Raw genomic sequence first — 21,020 nt, 5'->3', positions numbered from 1 at the left:
GGTTCACAAGCAGAAGACTATGTGTCTCAGAAATGTAAGTAATTCCTCACAGAGTGCATTGATTCAGAGAACCAAAGGGCAAAAATGGAACTCCAGTTTTCATTAAATCTGATCATATGTATCCTATAAGCTGCTAGGCGTGCCATAGGTCTTCCTAGAAATAAGGCAGTGCTTAAAAATGTGTAAAGTCTGAACACTTAAAAAAGATAACACAGTTATCGATATATTTTTAGCTTTGAATAAATAAGAATCCATCAATTGGAAGTAATTTCTTTTACTTTGTAAATTTTCCCTATAAACTAAACACTGCAAACACTTATGTCCATGCTAAATTAGCAGAAAAACCCAAAGGATTAAATATCTTATCAGTTTGAAAAACTGACTATGCAATTAACTGTGTGTTAATGGCATTCCTACACAAAAAGTCAGTTTTGTTTTGGTTTATATTTTTTCCTGATGAAATCTCTGCATGCTCTAGAAAGAAGAATTTTGTAACACAGGAGAGAAAGCTTTGGTGCTACTGTCAACTTGGATGAAAGAGAATAAGGGATTTCACCTTCAAAGCCAAGAGAGAAATGAATAGGGAGTGATAGCAAGGATAAATGAGGAAACAACGCAGTCATACAAACACTCATCCTAAGAGGCCTGGCAGAAGCTATCAGGATTCACCCCACAGTTCTCATTTTCACATTAGCAAGGTGAGTGAGCAACAAAGACTATCAATGCAGCCTCTGGGCATGGGCTTCACCAGCAGCACATTGAGTGTAACAGATTACCATTGTGATGGCCCTGATGTGAACTCCAGTAAAATATATCACAAAAAATAACTCAGGGGGTGTGCGTGTATGTGCATCTTGTCCCTTTATTATTCCCATATATTCCCAGTCTGCTGTCAGGGATATCCCATAACAATAAATAATTGTCAAATTAGATAATTTGATATTGCCTCTCCTCAAATTTATATAACAATCCTACATCAATACTGCAAGAGAATGCATGCAGATATGCATTTTTGTAGCTTTCAGCATTCAGACACGCTAAATCAGCAGAGAACTTCACCCTTTGCTCTTAATAAACATTCTAGTTGGTTATCTTGACCTTCTTATGGGATAAGGGTCTTAAGTAGTAACTGTCTTACTTGGCAAGATAGGAATCCAGACAAATGAGGCAAAACTCCAAGGACTTAAGTTATCAAGATCTCAACCCCAATGACTACTCAAGTTTTGGGGTCTTTTTTGAGAGATGAATGCAATTCATACACTAGTGAGAGATTCTCTTGATGTGCTTTAACCCTGGGCCTTAAATTGCACCAGAGAAGGTTCAGATTAGATATTAGGAAAAGAGAAAAACACTAAAAGAGTAGAAATGATGCCTTAAGTTTTGGATTTTATGTTTTTCAGATTCTGTGCTGCTTTGGTGTGTAGCTCTGAGCTTCATATAGGGGGTTGACAAGTTCTCTTCAAAGGGTGGGTAGACAAAACAATCCTTTTCCTGTCCAAGGACAGTTTTGAAAGCTACAGGCCCAGAGAGTGTGGACAGCAGTGAATTAAAGAGAGAAAAACAGGTAGGGTGGAACTTCATATCCTGGAGCTGTGATTGGGCAGTTGGTTCCGGTCTGCCAGTAGACCAAAGCTTATGGAAGTGTGAGACCTCAGGACTAATTGTCCATTTTGTGACCATTTTGGGTTCATCCTGGTGTAGCCCTGGCTGGGCTCTTGTACCACCCGAGGTGTATCCATTGAAGCAATCAGGCACGCCTGGCATTGGAGTAAGTCATCCAGGGAGGTGGTGGAGTCACCTCTGGAAGTGTTCAAAAGGTGTCTGAATGTGGCACCTGGGGATATGGTCATACCTGACCGCACTTTTAGGCTGCAGTATCAGATGACAAACCCTGCCCTCAGGAAAATGCAATGGGAATAGTTTGCTTTCACTGAGCTTTTACCTTCATTGTTGCCCTCAATTCTTTACTGTTGTCAGCAGCCCTGTTTAATTAGATGTCTAAATGCAGTTCCACCCCATTTTTCAAACAGTGTCAGATATTTCCCCTGTGGGAAGAATGAGAAACAAAAGGTAAACCACATGAGTTAAGAACAATTTAACAGTTAAAACTAAAACTACTAATAAATAAATTACTAATAATATAATAGGTCATTATTATTGCATATTATTATCATTGCTGCTATTATTATTATTAATTAAAAGGAGAGAGGAATAAAACCCAACAGAAAGAAGTGAGAGACAATAAAATTTCTCATCACCTGCTGACTGAAGTCCTGTCTGGATATGAACAATGAATGGTCCCTTCTGGCCAGCTTTCCCCAGTTCATATATAGGGCATGATGTTCTTCCTTAGCTTTCAGAAGACTCCAGTTTGTTCCAAAAAAACCCAGTTCTGAACACTAGAGCTCTAAGTGCACCCACAGGCTCTGTCTGTCCCTCCCCTGAGGGGTCTGGCAACACATGCTCGGGACAGCTCTCTGACAACTTGTTTGAGTGTCATGGCATCATACAGCTTGCAAAGAGCTGGGGCAGAAAGAGCTGAGAGATAGACAAGGTATTGATGTGTTCTATCCATAACATCCTTGTGAAGCTACAGAGATGTGTACTGGTTAGTGAAAAACAGATCATCATACTGAAAAGGTAGAGGTCCACAGGAAAAAGTCCAGATGGACATGTGTTACAAATTGTTCCTCAAGAGACACTGGAGGGATGGATGCCATTTAAAGGCAACATTAGTGTCAGGGTGATGGACCAAAATGCATCCTTGGCAAGCTGAACTAAAACAACAGGAAACATTCAGATGTACAATTGGACTTAGAAAATTTTCATGAGGGCCAGAAAAAGGAAATTCAATGTTTTGCACCTGAAGTATCAAGAACAGTGCTTCAGTATAAGCTAGGAACAGCACGGATAAAAATTAGCCCTGTAGATAAGGACCTGGGTTTCCCTTGGGACAGCGTGTTATCACTGAGCCAAGCATGATAAGAGATAACTGCACACCAGTACTGGGCTGCAAGGATGAAGCCAGAATACTGAGGAAAATTACTATCCTCCCTTCTCATCATTTAGCACCCAAATCTTTCATTGCTTGTATGATCAAGATCAAATTGTTTTAATTATTCTTCTTCACTTAATAGGGAAGATAGTATTCCTGAGAGGTAAAGAATTTTTTACCATCTAGTTCTCTTCAAATAAAAGACCTGAGTGTTTCCAGGAGCACTATAAATATTCTGATAATTTCAGTCCAACACTGTAAAAGGAAACTAAATTTTAAAATTTAATTTTGTAGCTATACAGCCCAGTAGAAGCAGTTAATTGGTTTGATTGACCAGGAAGTCTAATATTTGTCTGAACATTAACGAGCAACACACCAGAATCCTATAAACACTTTGTGTACTGGCAAAACATGCCTGATTGCTTGCATGCAGAAAAGCAGCTATTTTGAGAAATTTATCAGCAACAAAGTGTAAATGCAATTTAGAAGTGTCCAAAATAGGATTTCACAGTCAAAACTTCCACAGGTAACTCCTTCAATTCAGAGGCAGATCCTGAATCTTAGTGGAGGACAATGAGCAGTTTTTTATTTGACTATTAATGAATATTTTTAATTTACAGTAATTTTACAGTAAAATTCAAGCAATTCAGCAGAGTTGGTGCCAAAATTGAGTACTTGAAGAGATTTATCATTAAATACAATTTCTTTTTATTGGTGGTTGTTGTGGTTGTTGTTGTTGGTAATTTTAACTTGTTTTCCTTCTAAAGAAATATGTAAATAGCAGCAAAAAAAAAAACCTTAAAGTGTAAACAGATATAGCTAGAAGTTACATGATATTTCTTTCAATCTATTTATTCAGCATCACGCACCTAAAATAGCCAAGTTTTGATTGGCGGTCCCAGAACTAGTTCACACCCTAGTAGGCAGCAAATGCATGATGAATGAGCTTTAAGAACACTAAATAAACAGTTGTCAAAGTCAAAATAAACAGGAGAAATGACCTAAATCCAACAAGGAACTAGCAAAACTATATATCTCTTATTACCATCCTACTTCTATAATCAATTTGATAGATGGCAAATGTTCAAAAGTTATTGCAGTGGCAGCTTTGGAGGAAAATTTAGAACTAAGAATAACTTTATGACTACAAGTTGCAGAAATAAACTTAATGAGATGATCACTCAGGAAGGAACAGGGCAAGAAATCAAACAAGTTGTGTGATATCATGAGCCTTTAACTATGGAAAATTAACTTACATTTCTTAACACTGTAATGGCAACTGTAAGAAGTAGCAAACACCCTTAATCAAAAAGCTACATCATTGCACAGTTAATAAACATACAGGCATTATCTCTCATATTTTTTTAAAAACATTTAGATAATTATTCAAATACATTCATTTGTTTCATGTCGTCACCATTCAGAAATGCATATGGCATTTCTTGGTTCCCAAAGAAATCAGTAGAAAATGCAATCTTTCACTCTGAGATTTTCCAATTACAATAATAGCTTTTAATAACATAACCGAAAATTTGAAGTTGAAAAATATCTTATGTACAGGATAAGTATCTAATAGGCATGACAGACAATGCTGTAAATGCTTGCAGGCTTAAAGTCTCAAACTCAAAATGCTAAATCTAATGTTTTTGTAGGAATGACTAATTCCTTCTGTTTAAAAAGGAATGAATTAAGGAAGAACCCAAAAAGGAACAAAGAAAAGTGCACACTACATATACTTAGTCATAACTACAATATTGAATTCAATTTATCCTAAAATATTATCAGTACACTACTAAGTACAGCCATATCCACGTTGCTGTTATGAAGTGTTTGAGATGCTGCTCATTTACTCTTTCTGGCATCCTGATTCCACAGAATACACGCAGTGTCATGAATGAGCTCCAGCTAAAAATGTCAACGGCAAAAATCTTCAAGCACTTTGCGTGATCCAATAGGTGAGGGTGTCCTACTCAGAACAGATCAAGTCTGCCAGCACATAGATGTGTTTGGAAGACATATGGTGGAATACCTAACTTTTTCATCTTTCACCCATGACTCAATTTGTCACAAGCTATTCAGCTTATATTTAACCCGATGCACTCAAAATCTTCAAAATAACAAAAAGGAACACAATTTAAGAGTAGAGACGAGAATTTATTATTAGACCCAGACCTCATGGCATAGGATTGTGTCCAGCTGGTTCTTCAATATCTTCAGTGAGGAAGACTCCACAACCTCTCTGAGAATCTGTCCCAGCACAGTACACACATAGTAAAGAAGTTCTTCTTCATATTCAGGTGGAGCTTCTTGTGATTCAGGCTCATTGCCCCATCCTATTGCGGAGCACCACCAAGCACAGCCTGACTTCATCTTCTTGACACCCTCCCTTCAGATACTGATAGAGACCAGGTCCCCTCTCAATCATCTCTTCTCCACAATAGACAGGCCTGTTCACTCAGAGAGGTAAGAGAGAAGATCCTATCCCTCAATCAACCTTGTTGCTCTCTGCTGGATCTGCTCCAGGAGCTCCATGTCTCTCTTGTACTAAGAAGCCCAGAAATGCACACAGCACTCCAGATGTGGCCTTACCAGGGCCAAGTAGAGGGATGGGATCACCTCCTTGCTAGCAGTGTTCTTTCTAATGTCCCCCAGGATCCCATTGGCCTTCTTAGTCACAAGGACACTGCTGGCTCATGAATACTTGTTGTCCACCAGGACTCTTAGATCCTTCTATGCAGACTTACATTCCAGGAGGTTGCCACCAGGCTGTACTGGTGTACATGAGGTTAACCCTGCCCAGGTTCAGGACTCTGCATCTGCCTTTGATTAATTTTAGGCAGTTCTTTTTTGCTCATCTTCCAACCTGTTGAGATCCTTCTGAAGGGCTGCTCAGCACTCTGGGGTATCAGCCACTTGTCACAGCTTTGTGGTGTCACTGAACCTGTTGAGGAGACATCTTCTCCATCAAGGTTATTGATCACCAAGTTAAACAATGCTGGGCCCAGTTTTGAACCTTGGGGAACACCATTAGTGACCTCTAACTAGACTCTGTGTCAATGATTATGATTCCCTGGGATATTCCTCAATCCACCTCACTCTCCACTCCTCTAACCCCCACTTACTGAGTTATTCAAGGATGCTATGAGAGGCAGTGTCAAAAGTGATATAATAATAATACTTCTATGCTGAAATTTAATGGTGCATTTGAATTGTACACTCTGCTCTGGTACAGGTCTCAGAAGGTTGGACAGAATTAGGAAGGTTTAGAACAGATCCTTCCCTGGCATGTTTTTTCTTCATCGCCTTTGTCATATCAGGCTTTTGAAAAATTGTTTCCAAGACATCAGATTTTACTCAGCTGAGAAAAGGGAATTTTGTGTCCAAAGCACAGGTTTGAATATAAAATATTAGAGACTGGACTTTGAAATAATCAAGTTCTCTTACCTTAAACTTGTCTGTTTGTGGGTATATAGATCACGCTATCCTAAGGGAGTGCTTGCTTGCTAGCCAAATTATTACTAGTTTTTCAAGATTATTTTCCCATCCAAAAGAAAAATGTAGCAAAAAATGAATACTGAGTAGCAGTTTTCAGTGCAAAGAAAACATGAAGCAGTGGTATTACTTGCCTAATATGATTTGAGAGTCTTATCAAAACAACAATTGTCTATCATATCTTATTAGTCTTGCACTATGTTAAGATAGCTGGTATTCGTTAATATGATTTGATAGTTAGTAATGGGATGAGACTTTTCTTTTACCATAACAAACATCAGTGCAACCAATGGTGATATGACATGATGTAAAAATCCTAATAATAAATTTAACAGCCTTTTACCTAACTGAAGACATTTTTGGTACAACTAAACCTTTACTTTTCCAAGATCACATTTATATATTTCTCAAAGGAAAGAAGAAAAATTACTTCGAGAAACCTGTCTTCCCCCTTCTGATTACCTTTGAAACCAATTTGATAACATCAGTCTTTTTCTTTTTAAGGATTTTTTTTTTAAAGGAAAGGTGTGAGTAAAAATATTGATCAAACTGACAATCGTGCAAAGGATTTTCTATTCTTGGCAATGCAAATACTATTTAGACATATGCACAAATAGGAACGTCTTAAAGATAATTCCTCCAGCACAAAGTGCATTTATTAGTGGTATTCTTCAACCTCAAGTGGAGCCCAAATTTTTCACTGTACAATTCTATAATATTTGGTTTTGTTTGGCTGTTAAATTTTAGAGGAAGAAACATTAGAAAAAAGAAAACAAAAAAGCAATCATCTAACCACAAAAATTAATTTTTTACAGCAGAATTTCTGCTCTAATTGTATAATTTCTTACCACTGTTTTCTTGTTATTATTACCCAACTGCCAAAACTTAAGAGTTATAGTGGAATAGAATTCTCTAATGCATTCCAATTATTACGTTTACATTATTAAAAAAGAGAGAGTGTTGCACAGCAATCTTGATTAATCATCTCCTTACCTTTGAGCGTTTGTTTTTGCAGCCTTATGAGAATTTCTCTAAATAAGGCTACTTTTGCATGTGTATAATGTATAATTAATGATAAATTTTCTCTCAGTATAAGAACCTTTTATGGGGTGTATATATCTCAGTAATACTGCAGAAAGAAGTGAATACTTTACATTTTATTTTCATTTCTTTTGATTCCAGAAATAATAATTTTATCATTTAGTACTCATAATTGCTATTTGTATGGACTTTTCTTAGAGAACTGTGAGCCCATTTTACCGGTTAATCAGCACCTTGTTCACAGGATTTGAGGCTGCATTTTTACTTTCAGAACCTGTCATTAATTTTCTTAAATTAATACTAATTTAATGACTGTGATCACATATTTGGTTCACAAGCACCATGAGCTGATTAGAGAATTCACAATGGCATTACTAATTTGACTATCACCTAAATTAAGTCAGTATCAAGCACCATCCATTTCCAAGCAGGCAGACAAGGTTAGAAAGATATTTTAACTTCGCCTACATAGGGGAAAAGGAAAATTGCATGTAACAGAAAAATGTTGATAGAAATATTACAGTGAAACAGGGTAAATAAACTACAAGAGAACTACCTGCATCTTGATATTTTTTGAATATTTGCATTATTTTTACTCTTTATTTTTAATTGTATGATTATGTCCAACAGTATTTTCCTGAGGCAAACATACATGGAAAATATAACTAGAAATATGAATAAAATAAGCAATTTTCAAAAAATTTCAGGAATCCTACTGATGCCTGACACCAAATACTTAGTATCTGAAGCCTCAGGTTTAGGAATGAGATTGTTCTGAACCATCCAGTATTGGATCTAGCTCAGGCTTAAAGAAACTCACAAGGACTCAACACCACAGATACAGGCCTCATGATTATTTGCCCCATCAAAGACCACTCAGAAGAGAATTTATTGAACTGCAGCTGCTGAGGAGCAATTTGTTGGGCTATTCTAGCTGAAATAATGGTTAGAGTAGGAAACAAAGAGAGGAGAAATGAGACTACTTCTGGAACGGAAGGCAGTATGAGGAAAGGCAAACTAAAGCAAAAAGGAGAAAAGAAGATCAGAGAAAGAGAAGAAAAGTCATATCCATTTTAAAAAACTTGAATAAACAGTGTGCTTTCAAGTTGCTTTTGGAGAACAGTACCTAAAGTAACAGCTAGACATCTAGTGTCTCAGACACAAGGTGCTGTGTAATCCTAACCCATAAATCGTTTTCAAAATCCCACTAGGCACTCATCTTCATCTTTACAAATCTTTAACACAGCAGTTTCAGCCTCTTTTAATTGCTCCACTGAGCTTCCTACCTCACAACCATGGAGACTGAATAAATGTATGTAGGTTTTGAAGCAGTCTGATACCTTGGTAATGAGGTAAGAAGGAGCACAGCAATATCACAAATGGACAGACAGCTCAAATGAAGGTCCCTGCTTTAGACCATTAGTGTCTTTAATCTCTCAGTGCTGTCAGAAATACCAAAGCCCTTTTGATCGTCTAGAGTATTCTTAAGTGTAGTTATTGCCTAATTAATACTGATGAAGAAAAGCTGAATTTGAAACAGAAGGTTTTGTGTGAAGGATATAGCCCAAAGGAATTAGCTCTTTGGGAATTATCTGATAAAAGATTTATCTTATTTAGCTTCTAAATGTTTCCTGAAGGATTTAATTGTACTCTACTCCTATACAAAACATTTTCCCTCCAAAAATACAGTTTTGTCATTAATTATATTGAAGAAAAAAAAAAATGGCTTTCAAAAGTCTCTGACCAATTTTATTAATACTGAAAAATGCTGTAGAACAGGAACACAAAACCAGCAGGTCACAAAAAGGCTGAAAAGTACAATTTAGCTCAAATAAAATTTGAAGCATCTTAAAAGCCAGCCACAGCAACACGAAATGTGGTAGGTGAAATGTGAAATCTGAGAGAAATTATATCATCTATTCTTCCTAGACATGAGCTTCCACTCTTGATCCCCACCAGAATGTTGAACTTGTGGCAAGTAGGGGTGTTTGGAGGAAAGAGCTAAAAGCAAAAGTATAGCAAGGAGGATGGTAGATTCACTCAAGTAACCTTGCAGCTGGGAATGCCAAGGTCTGGAAAACAACAGTCAGGAAACTCATATTATGCCTACTGCTGTTTATCCTCTGTTTTGATAAGCAGAATTTCTGCAAAGAGATAATGTAAGTGTTTTGGGAGACTTGGAGGCAGTCTGATGGAAAAGCTTGAGCTCACTGTTTTGGGAGAGAGAAGATCAAAGCTCAGAGGTCATAAATTGCACTGGGATCTCAGCATGGTAGCAAACTCCATGTGCACAGGCCTGTGATAAATTGGTGCAAACATCAGGCCTGCTGCTTGCTAGCACTGAGTAAGCTGGGTGTTGTTTTGGGATCCTCTGCCTAGCAAGGTAATTAGCTAAGCTAATTTACTCTTTGCATTTCAGCTGTGGTTTTGTGGTTGTTCCGGCTGCCTGCTTGCGTAAATTCACACACCAAGGCATCCTTTGTTGTGGGCAGAGTGCATCTCTTTACCTGAACCTGAAAACCAAATGTGGTGCAGATTTGTCCCTCAGTCTTTCCCAAAGAAAACCAGAGTAGAGCAAGCGTTTCCACGGAAGTGTTTTCATCGACGCTGAAATCTCCTGAAGAAAGGCTTAGTACTGAGCTGGTGGGAAGTCTGCTGCCCTCCCAAGAGTAAAACACATTTCTTTCCTGAAATAGCTGGAGATATGGGAAGACACTGGATCCAAACAGCTCTATCCTACCTTCTGAGAGTCTTTTACAGACACCCATCTACAGAATAACCTTGGTGAGGGTCTAATAGGATGATGGGTACCTTGTGTCCTTCAAAATGACCTGGGGTGTTCAGTATTACCTTGCAAGAACTACTTAAATTTTTATCTTTTGTTGATGCTACTATTCTACTACTGATGTCACTATTTCAATTATTTCTTTGTGTCTCTCCCTTCTATATACCTTTCTTTCACTCTGATTTTCAAAAGCCAACCTCCACTGAAAGACTAAGGAGAAAGACCTGCCCTCAAAACTATGAAAAATTACCAGAAACCCTGGGAATCTTGACTTTGACTAATTCTGAAGGATCATTTAAAAAACAACAATAAAATGGAAAACTGGAATAATTATTAATGATCAAGAATTTCGTAAAGATCATGACAAAGGAAGGACAACAATTCACCTAAAGAAAAAGCTCTACAAAATTGCACTCAGAACACTAAAACAAGTCAAAACCTACTACTTGAGAAGAGTAATCAAAACAAGGGCTTTGCAAATGTAAAGGTGTCTAAAAGGATATGAAAAAGTATATCAAAACATATTTATAAAAAAAGTGAAGGATAGGGTTCCACCAAGGTTAGAGTTCGGCCTAGGGTTAGGGTTTTTAAAACCACAAAGCCCAGGGCTCCAGGCAAACTGCAGCTGCAAAAGGAATGCCAATGGGTACACAGAACTGCCACATCATGGCTTCCTCAACATCATTCTCACTTAGACTAGACTTAGCCGTGGGCAGCTTTTAATGCTCTGGCAAGGATTAGATTTCCACCAAGGGGTAGGCTTCCGCCTTGGGTTAGGTTTTTTAAAACAAAAAAGCCTGGAGCAAGTAGCATTATGCAGCTACAAAAGGCATGCCCAGGGGAACACAGAACTGCAAAAATATGGCCCTTCACAAAGGTTTTTTCCTTGAACCAGACTTAACCAAAGGCAGCATTTACTGCTCCACCTTGAGTTACGGTCCCACATAGGGGTAGGGTAAAGCCAAGGCTAATGTTTGAACCCAGGGTTATAGTATTTCCACACACAAAGCCGAGGCCTACATGCTGCAGCTACAAAAGCCATGCCAAAGGGAAGACAGAACTGCCACAACATGGCCTCATCCACAGCATTTACCCTTGAGCCAGACTTAGCCGTTAGCATCTTTTACATCTCAGCTTAGGGTTAGGATTCAGCCTAGGTTTAGGGTATTTAAAACCACAAAGCAAAGGACTCCAGGCATATAGCAGCTGCAAAAGGCATGCAAAGGGGAGGACAGAACTGCCAAACCATAGCTTTGAGAATATGATTCTCACTTAAAATAGACTTAACCATGGGAAGGTTTAAGTGCTATGCCTAGGGTCAGGGTTCAGCCTAGGGTTAGGGTTTTTAAACCAGAAAGCCCTGAGCTCCAGGCACACTGCAGCTGCAAAAGCCATACCTAGGGGAGAGCAAATCTGCCACAACATGGCAGCCTCCACAGCTTTTTCCTTAGGACCATCCATAACCCTGGGCCGATTTACCTGCCTAATGTAAAGCCTAGGGTTAGGGTTAAGACTAGGGTTAGAGTTTTTAAAATAGAAAGACCTGAGCTCGAGGAACACTGCAGCTGCAAAAGCCATCCCAAGGGGAGCACAAAACTGCCACAACATGGCTGCATCCACAGTTTTTTCCTTGGGTCTATCCCTAAACCCAGGCTGATTTACCTGCCTAGGGTTAGGGTAAGGGTTTAGCATAGGGTTAGGGTTTTTTAAACCAGAAAGTCCCGAGCTCCAGGCACACTGCAGCTGCAAAAGGAATCCCAAGGGGAGAGCAACACTGCCACAACATGGCTGCCTCCACAGCTTTTCCCTTGGGACCATCCCTAACCCTAGAGTAATTTACCTGCCTAGGGTTGAGCCTAGGGTTACTGTTAGACCTAGGGTTAGGGTTTTTCAAACCAGAAAGCCCTGAGCTCCAGGCACACTGCAGCTGCAAAAACCATCCCAAGGGGAGTGAAAAAAGAGCCACAATATTACTGCCTCCAGAGCTTATTCCATTTGACTATCTCAAACCCTAGGCTGATTTACCTGTCTAGGGTTAGGGTTAGGGTAAGGGTTAGGGTATTTTAAACCAGAAAGCCCTGAGCTCCAGGCACACTGCAACTGCAAAAGGCATCCCAAGGGGAGCGCAAAACTGGCACAACATGGCTGCGTCCACAGCTTTTTCCTTCGGACCATCCCTAACCCTAGGCTGATGAACCTGCCTTTTTTTTGGGCTAGGATTAGGGTTATTCCTAGGGTTAGGGTTTTTTAAACCAGAAAGCCCTGAGCTCCAGGCACACTGCAGCTGCAAAAGGCATCCCAAGGAGAGTGCAGTACTGCCACAACATGGCTGCATCCACAGCTTTTTCCTTGGGACCATCCCGAACCCTAGGCTGATTTATCTGCCAAGGGATTGGGTCATGATAAGGGTTTAGCCTAGGGTTAGGGTTCTTCAAACCAGAAAGCCCTGAGCTCCAGGCACACTGCAGCTGCAAAAGCCATCCCAAGGAGAGTGCAATACTGCCACAACATGGCTGCATCCTCAGCTTTTTCCTTGGGACCATCCCTAACCCAAGGCTGATTTACCTGCCCAGGGTTAGTGTTAGGGTTAGGCCTATGGTTAGTGTTTTAAACCACAAAGCCTAGGGCTCCAGGCAGATTGCAGCGGCAAAAGACATCCCAAGGGAAACACAGAACTGCCACAATATGGTGCTTCCACTTTTTTTTACCGTTCAACCAGAATTAACAAAAGTAGCTCGCATGTCTTGCCTACAGTTTGGGATCCACCTAGGGTTAGGGTTTTTAAAACGTCAGAGCCCAGGGCTCCAGACATACTGCAGCTGCAAAAGGCATGCCAAGGACAACACAGAACTCCCACAACATGGCTTCCTCCACAGCTTTTATCCTTGAACCACACTTAAGCATAGGCATCTTTTACTGCTCTGCCTAGTGGTAGGTTTCAGCCTAGGGTATAATTTTAAGTACCCCCAATCCCAGAGACCCAGGTATGCTGCAGCTACAAAAAGTGTGCCAAGAGCAATGTAGAACTGTTGACATTATAGTGCAAGTTCTATTGTCATTACATTGCAAGTGTTCCTTTTTGCTAGAGTTTTGTACCTCCTTGATGTTTCTTGAAGGGAGTTCCTCTAGGCACTGACTCTTCTTCGTCCTCATGTAGCCAATTGACTACAGTTCCCCTCAACCAACAAATCCACTCTTTTGTTACGGTCTCCTTATTGGCTACAGGTGTGGCCTGTTGACATCAGGCCTGCTCCTAATCCTTAATAATTGGCTCAGCTGCAATTCTTTAGGGGGTAAGATTACTTTCTATACTACCTTTATTTACTTATGTTCTATCCCCCTGATAGAAATGCCACCACATGGCTCCCTCCCCAAATTTCTGCTTGGCACCAGCCTTACCCCCAAGCACATTTTAATCCCTCACCTTGGGTTAGGGTTCTTCCTAAGGCTAGCGTGTTGAAAAATGCAAAGCCCAGAGCTCCAGGCTTACTCTAGGTGCCATTTGCATTCCAAAGATAACAGAGAACTGCCACATCATGGCTTCTTCCACAGTTTTTTCCTTTGAATCACCCTTATCCCAAGGCTGCTTTTATTGGTCTGCGTAGGGTTAGGTTTCTGACTAGGGTTAGGGTTTCAAAAAGCAGAAATCCCTGAGGTCCAGGCATAGTGTAGGTGCAAATAGTATGCCAAGGGGAACACAGAACTGCCACAACATGGCTCTCTCCTCACCTTTCTGCTCGGCACCATCTTCACTTTAATGGACCTTTGACTCCTTCACATACCCTTAGTTTTCAGCCATGGGTTATGTTTGCACCTAGGTTTGGGTTTCAAAAACCGCAAAGCCAAGAGACCCAGGTACACTGCAGCTACAAAAAGCGTGCCAAGTATAATACAGTACTACTACAACATGGCTTCCTTTCCACCTTTCTGCCTGGCCACAGCTTCACCACCATGCACCTTTTACTCCCTCACCTAATGTTAGGTATCCACTTAGGTTTAGTTTTATACCTAGGTTTTGGGTTGCAAAAATCACAGAGTCCCAAGCCCCAGATACCCTGCAGGTACGAAAAGTTTGCCAAGAGAAATACAGAACGACCCCAGCATGGCTCCCTCCCTACCTAAATGACTTAAGGTTTTAATTTTCTCCCTTTCATGTCCACTATTAGGCTTCTTTTGTTTGCTTGTTTTTCTGTTCCTGATTATTCTGGGCAATGGATTGTATGCAGCACTTGGCCATTTTTTCAGGCTTAATGTCCTGCTTAAATGAGTCTCTGCATAGATATACACTTTAAGTATGACACTTACAGGTTCCTCCTCTAAGATATTCTTCATGTAGTTATTCTCCTCCTCAGGGAGAAAAATAATTTTTTTCATTGAGGTTTTTAAAAATATATATCTGGATTACTTCATTACAGACACCTCTGTCATGAACACAAATAATTTTAAGCGATAATTTTTGTGGACATAGATACTTGCACTAAAACACAGGGCTTCTTAGGTCCACCCATATCAACGTTTCAGATGAAATCCATGATGGTAAGATTGTAACTTGTAACCATTAATAAGAATTCAGGCACTGCTGTCAATCTAAAGTAATGGATTTCATAACTCCTGGAGATATCAATTTTGTCCTCCGTATGTAACTGTCCCCTTGTCCCACAGAATATAGAGTGCTGTTCTGAAATATTTCTGTGTTCTAGATTGTCTCTCTATAGTCAAAAAAAAAAAAAAAAATCTGTGATGTGTTTGTTTGTTGTACTTTTACACAGGTAAAAGTGCATTGTTCCGTTTCTGTATTACTTTGACTAGAATTCAGCTGGGAATAATGTTAAGAATAACAGAAACTTTCTCTTTTTAAGTCTCTGGAATTCTGCTACTCTGTCTAATTTGCCCCAGTAATCCAATGCTGTACTACATAGAATATTTTCTGATCTCATGAATATCACAAATCATGGCCTCTTCACTTCATCACAGAAATATGTTTAAGAGATGCTGGGAGAGAAATTATTTCTGAATTTATGAATCACCTTCTGCTTTTGAAATTGCATTCCATTTCTCATTCTTACTCTTCCTTTCCCCTTTAAATAATTTCTCTTTGCTATTTATATCCTTCCATGATTTTAAATTGCTACAGCATGTTCTTTTACCAGTCATCATTTAGACAGATTTGACAAACTTTGGGACTCATCACTTGATGACCTCAAATTATTAAGCTGTTTTTCTTACTTTGTTAGTGATCTTGTCTCTCAAAGAACTGTATGTGCTCTCAGAGGAAACTCCTTTGGAACCAGTCTTCATGATTTTATCATGGTAGCTTCCAAAAAAGAATATGTACTCATAAGGCAAATGTTCTAGTTCTGCAAGATATGAGTCACAAATGTGAAACCTAGAAGAAATTATTTACAAATTTAGCCATTTTAGAAAAAACAAATACTTAGGATAAATCAATTAGTTATCGACCTAAGTTTCTTCCAATAGAATAAGTTAGTAACACAGCTTTTACTTTTTCCTTTTTTTCCTGAAAATGTTTGAATGTTAAGTGGCAGAAACTGGAACTACCTACACTCTCACAGACAAATGCCAAGGTTTTAGAAATATTTCACTTCTAAAATGATGAATTCCTTTTCATGGTGCTACTGTAGAAACACAAGACTATTACTGTTCAATTTATGCCAAGTTCCCCATTTTACCATAATACCACCGTTTTTATTTATTTCATACTTAGGTAATTTTCAAGTTGTTTCTGTTTCTCCTTAGTTTTCACAACAGTATGTCTAGCCTGAACAGAAGTTGCTGTTACCACAGACTTTAGATGCATTTGAAAATTTAAATTCTAAATAATTTCTCAAGTAACATTGTTTTCATCCTCAGTGTTTTTTAGCATTTGATTCCCCAAACTCAAAATTTTAATTTCAAAGATATAACTTTTTGAAGTGCATTTGCTCTCACAGAGTTATGATTTAACCCCAGCCAGCAACTAAACTTCAAACAGACTCTCTACTCAGTCTGTAGGGGTGAGATGCAGACAGAGGAAGAAGAGCAGAAGTGGGAAAATTTATGGATTGAGATAATGAGAACTTAATAGTGACTTTAAAGCAGAAGTCATACCCACAAGTAAAGCAAAACCAGGAATGCACACAAGACTTTCAACTGGCAGGCAGGTGTTCAGCCATCCCCAGGAAAGATGGGTCCTATCACGCAGAATGTTGATTTGGGAAGACATTGCTCCAAGCATCCCCCTCCTCCTTTTTGCAGCACTATGTGCTGTGCATGATGCCATAAGGTGTTGGACATCTCTGGAGTCAGTTGGGATCAGCCATCCCAGCTGCGTGCCCTCCCAGCTCCTTGTGCACCCCCAGCCTGCTCCCGGGTGGGGTGGAGTGAGAAGTGCAGAAAACTTTGGCTCTCAGTAAGCCCTGCTCAGCAACAGGCAAAAAAATAATCATTCCTGTGTTATCAACGCTGTTTGCAGCACAAATTGAAAACAGCTGTACGAGCTACTGTGAAGACTATTCTAGAGGAAACCAGCACACTCAAGTAGGCAAGGGCTATCAGTTTCTGTATTATAAAAAAGGTTCAGTTTATCTGCTCCTTTATCGAGCTCAACCTTTTCAAAGGTGTCATTATGTTGCAAGAGTTCTATTGTCATTATATCACAAAGGTTCCATAGTGCTAGAGTTTTGATGTTTCTTGTAGGCATCTCTTCTAAGCAATGACTCTTCCTTCTTCTCACAGCAGCCAACTGACTCCAGTTCCCCTCAACCAACCAGTCCACTCTTTTATAGCACTCTTCTTATTGGCTATAGCTGTGGCCTGGTAAAGTCAGGCCTGCTCCTAATCCTTAATAATTAACCCAGCTGCAACTCTTTAGGGGATAAGATTACTTTCTATACTACCTTTATTTACTTATATTCTATCCCCCTACACAAAGGGATAATTATTCTCCCATTTTTAAACTGTTAATTTTGCATTATATCTGTTCTGTTGTGGATGAAAAATTTCCTGACTTTCATTTCTTTCCCATCAATTATTTGTTTTCTGTATTGTCTTTCCATCTCCTTTTTCTTCCCATTCTCACATTGTGAATTCAATATTTATAGTCAGTTTTACTACTACTTTTTTTCCCCTCTGTGGTAGATTTCTTTGCATGCAGATCTGAAAGAATATGATACATTTCAGCAGATTAAATATACATACTTTGACTTTGAGAATTACTTTAGATGCTTCTGGGAAGGACTCAGGGTCATGCCGTGCAACCATTGTGTGAGATTGTAATTGATCAGGGCAGAATGTTATACTAATGTTGTATTTTTTATGTTACCTATGTTAAAAATTATACTACATATTGGACCAAATAGTCTCACAACTTTTCTTCTGTCCATACTGGTTTTCAATTGTAATGACTGTAAATTCCCATCAACTCCAACAAGATTTTAATTTTTTATCCTCTTGAGCTAAAACAGGTTAGACAATAGTTTTGTTACTACTTTTAGATGACTGTTAGAATAAGTTAAGATCAGTTCAGGCTGTGGAAACCTCAGACATGTGATAAGACCCTCAGCAGTGAGTTCAACGGAAACTCTGTGGCCTTTATTAGTAATGACAAAAGCTTATTTACTGGTCCAAATGCTCCTAACAAAGGCACTGGTCCAGAACTAGAAATACCTTAGTGTTGGCAAAAGATTTTATATACCAACTTCTCAACCTGACTCTGAAAATTTAGCTTTATTAACGCAAAAAAATTAGTCATGAATATGAATGAGACATTCTAGAAAAAAATCTATTAACTAAATACCTTTATTACCTTTACATACCTATATTAATTAAATACCTTTGCTTTTTGCAAATAGTAGAATTGGCCATTCTGTTGCAGTTTTGGTATTAAGAAGTAATAATTCACTAGAATCTAGAAGTGGATGTAGTGTCAAGATAAATTACTTTTCATTTAGCCCTATTGTGGGCATTTCTCAGAAAAGCCAATATTGGTTAAAAGTCCAACTGAGCAGGGTAGTGGGTGGCTTTAAGAGAGAATTAGTGTGGGAAAGCAGAAGAGGTGAATCCCTGGGGGTAACATGGCTGAGAAGACTAATTTTTATACAGGATCTATGGTATTCAGTCAAGCTTTACAATATACATTACATAAAAATTACTACTTCAGCTAGTGAACCAACCAGCTAAAAGAAATTGCCAATATATTTTGAAATCTGTTAAGCATGACTTAGCTATTTGGTCACTACAGCAAAAATTTAGTTTTGCACATGGCCTTCTTCTATCAAAATTAATTGTTTTGCTTTTTAATGACAAAATCTATTGACAAAGACCAGTTTATAAGCCAACAGCAGCTAAACAATCTTCACTATTATATTTCAAATAAGAATTCCAGAAACCTAAAATTAGATCCCTAAAACTATCTCATATGTAAGTGATCTGATTTATAAAAATACTCCATCAACCCTCAGATATCAGTAGAGTTCAAAGAACTAAGAGAACTATGTTAGCTAAGAACAGGATTCTGCCTTTTCCTATGTAACTTAGTTTAATTGTACTCCCTGCAGCAAATACAAATTTTCATTTTTCCATGCTGTGTACTGGAAATATTTTGTGATCTTACATCCAGCAGTGCCAGTGACTGCCATTCTAATGGTGTTCTTCATCCCTATAAAAATGGTGTTCTTCACCCCATCATCTCACCTCAAACTCTGAGATTGGTTTTGTTTGGTTTCTAATACGGCTGCCATGATCTTTTTGCTTGCTCGTGTGTAAGTACCAAATACCATCTTTCCTGTCATTTGCATGGATCTACCAGATGTAATAAATCAGCTCAGACATTTTAGAATATAATGAGGCACACTAGATTAATTATGAGAAAACTTTCTTGTTGTCTATTGCCAAGTTTTGGTTGATAGGATTGATGCTAAGAAGAGTAACATTGCTGCAGGGAGTTTTCAAGGCTAAAACACCCTCTTTCACATTCATTAAGGTTCCGAGTTGTTTTTCCCTTTTCCTTCATGATAATTATATCTATATACCACAGAAACCCTTTTTGGAGTGTGTTTGCTCTCCCTGATTGGATTCAAATGAAAAGCTGCCTTTCTCTGTGGGCTGATTTCTTTTTCCCGTCTAATCAGAAGCATGGCCTGAATCCTAAATACAAGTTAGGGACTTAATGAATGAACTTTGAGAATATTAATTTAGTGCTTGAAACACCAGCAAATAGAGTGAATGTTTTATTTAGGTCTTGCTTCATGAAATCTCCTTTTAGCAGCATTAGAATTTAAGGTTTAAAATGAGAACGTGTTGAAAAACAACATTTATTCCTCAATGAGAGGAAATTAGTAAAGACTTATAAAAATGAGGAGGTGAATTAAGGAGGGGAAACAAGAAAGGTAGCTGTAATTAAACTGAAATTTTAAAATTAATGGTCTCTCGCATTGTAAGTAATTTTTACTTACAACAGTAAAATCAAAGGCACAAGAATATATATTACTGTTGATTTTTCAGGCAAAATTCATTACTCAAGTGCATCTGAGTTCATGTTTGTTAAACAGTCAACTTATACTTGCAGTCTTAGTTTTTGGTGAAAATTTAGTTTCCTCTTAGGGCACTGAATTACGTGAAAAAGATGGTGCTTTTGAACACCTGAAGGAAATTCCATGTGTTCCTCTAGCCTGAGTGTAAAACTTGAGTGAATACTCCCTCTAAGGCTCTCAAAACCCTTAATTGGGCTAAGGGGTTTAAATGCTCATATTGATAACTGAGATACTAAGGAGCAGTGTTTTTCTCAGCACCTAGGAGGAAAGGTTTGATCTCCAGAGAGTTTCTTTCCCAACATGAAATTTCCTACGCTGACATTCAACACCAAGTCTGTAAGCACAGGCCTTTTACTCAAAAAGTTAATTTACTGCCCTTCTCACTGCAGTATTTTTGTTTTATTTGTTTAACGGGATTCCAAAGAAAAGCCTTAGTTTACCTAAGTAAACAAAGTTTGAAATATTTTGGTACAGCTCCCTTATCATTTTGCCCATTCTTTTAAACATTGTCTAGGAGCTTCTTTAGTCTTTTCGTTTTTTCAATGCAATTTTAAAGAGTGGGGTAAGAAAAAAAAAATCTTTTAAGGTGGTAGATTAAAAATCACAAATAAGAGAAGGAATGTGATACATCAGGACTTGGCTACTACCATCTTTAGAGTCTGAGCAGACACCAATGGGATTATCTGCTAGAGATTAGACAGAAGTTTTATAAATGCTCTTCATTAAGCATCCTCAGCAATTAAACCTGTTTTTTTCTCTTGGACAACTTCATGGTCACCATACAAGCACCTCTATTTTCTCTTTTTTTTCAAGTGTTGGTATTTTACGTTTTCTGCTTTGTTTTTGTTTGGTCATTTGTTCTTTTTTTTTTTTTCTCTTAAGAAAAATTATCATAATGTTGCACATAGTAGAGAGATGAGATGGTTTCTTTGTACCTAGTCAAGGCACAGGGACCAAGGAAAGTCTATGTGGAATGATTTCAAAAAGTTGAACTATATGAATGTTTACCCTTGGAAAAATTAGGAAAGGAAATAAGTTTATTACTACAGAACTCAAATACATTTGTTGGTCAGTGGGTGTTAGCATGGACCAAAATTGCAATTTTTTTCTACAGAGAAACCTCAGTCCCCTGTGTTCCATTTAATTAATGATGATCCATCTTTGCTTTTGAAGAATA

The sequence above is a fragment of the Melozone crissalis genome, unplaced genomic scaffold, assembly GCF_028551555.1.
Source record: "Melozone crissalis strain CALT ecotype California unplaced genomic scaffold, PUWL_Pcris_2 ptg000013l_1, whole genome shotgun sequence".
In the NCBI taxonomy this organism is placed as follows: Eukaryota; Metazoa; Chordata; class Aves; order Passeriformes; family Passerellidae; genus Melozone; species Melozone crissalis.
The sequence above is the reverse complement of the archived record's forward strand: the minus strand, read 5'-3'. Positions refer to the sequence as shown.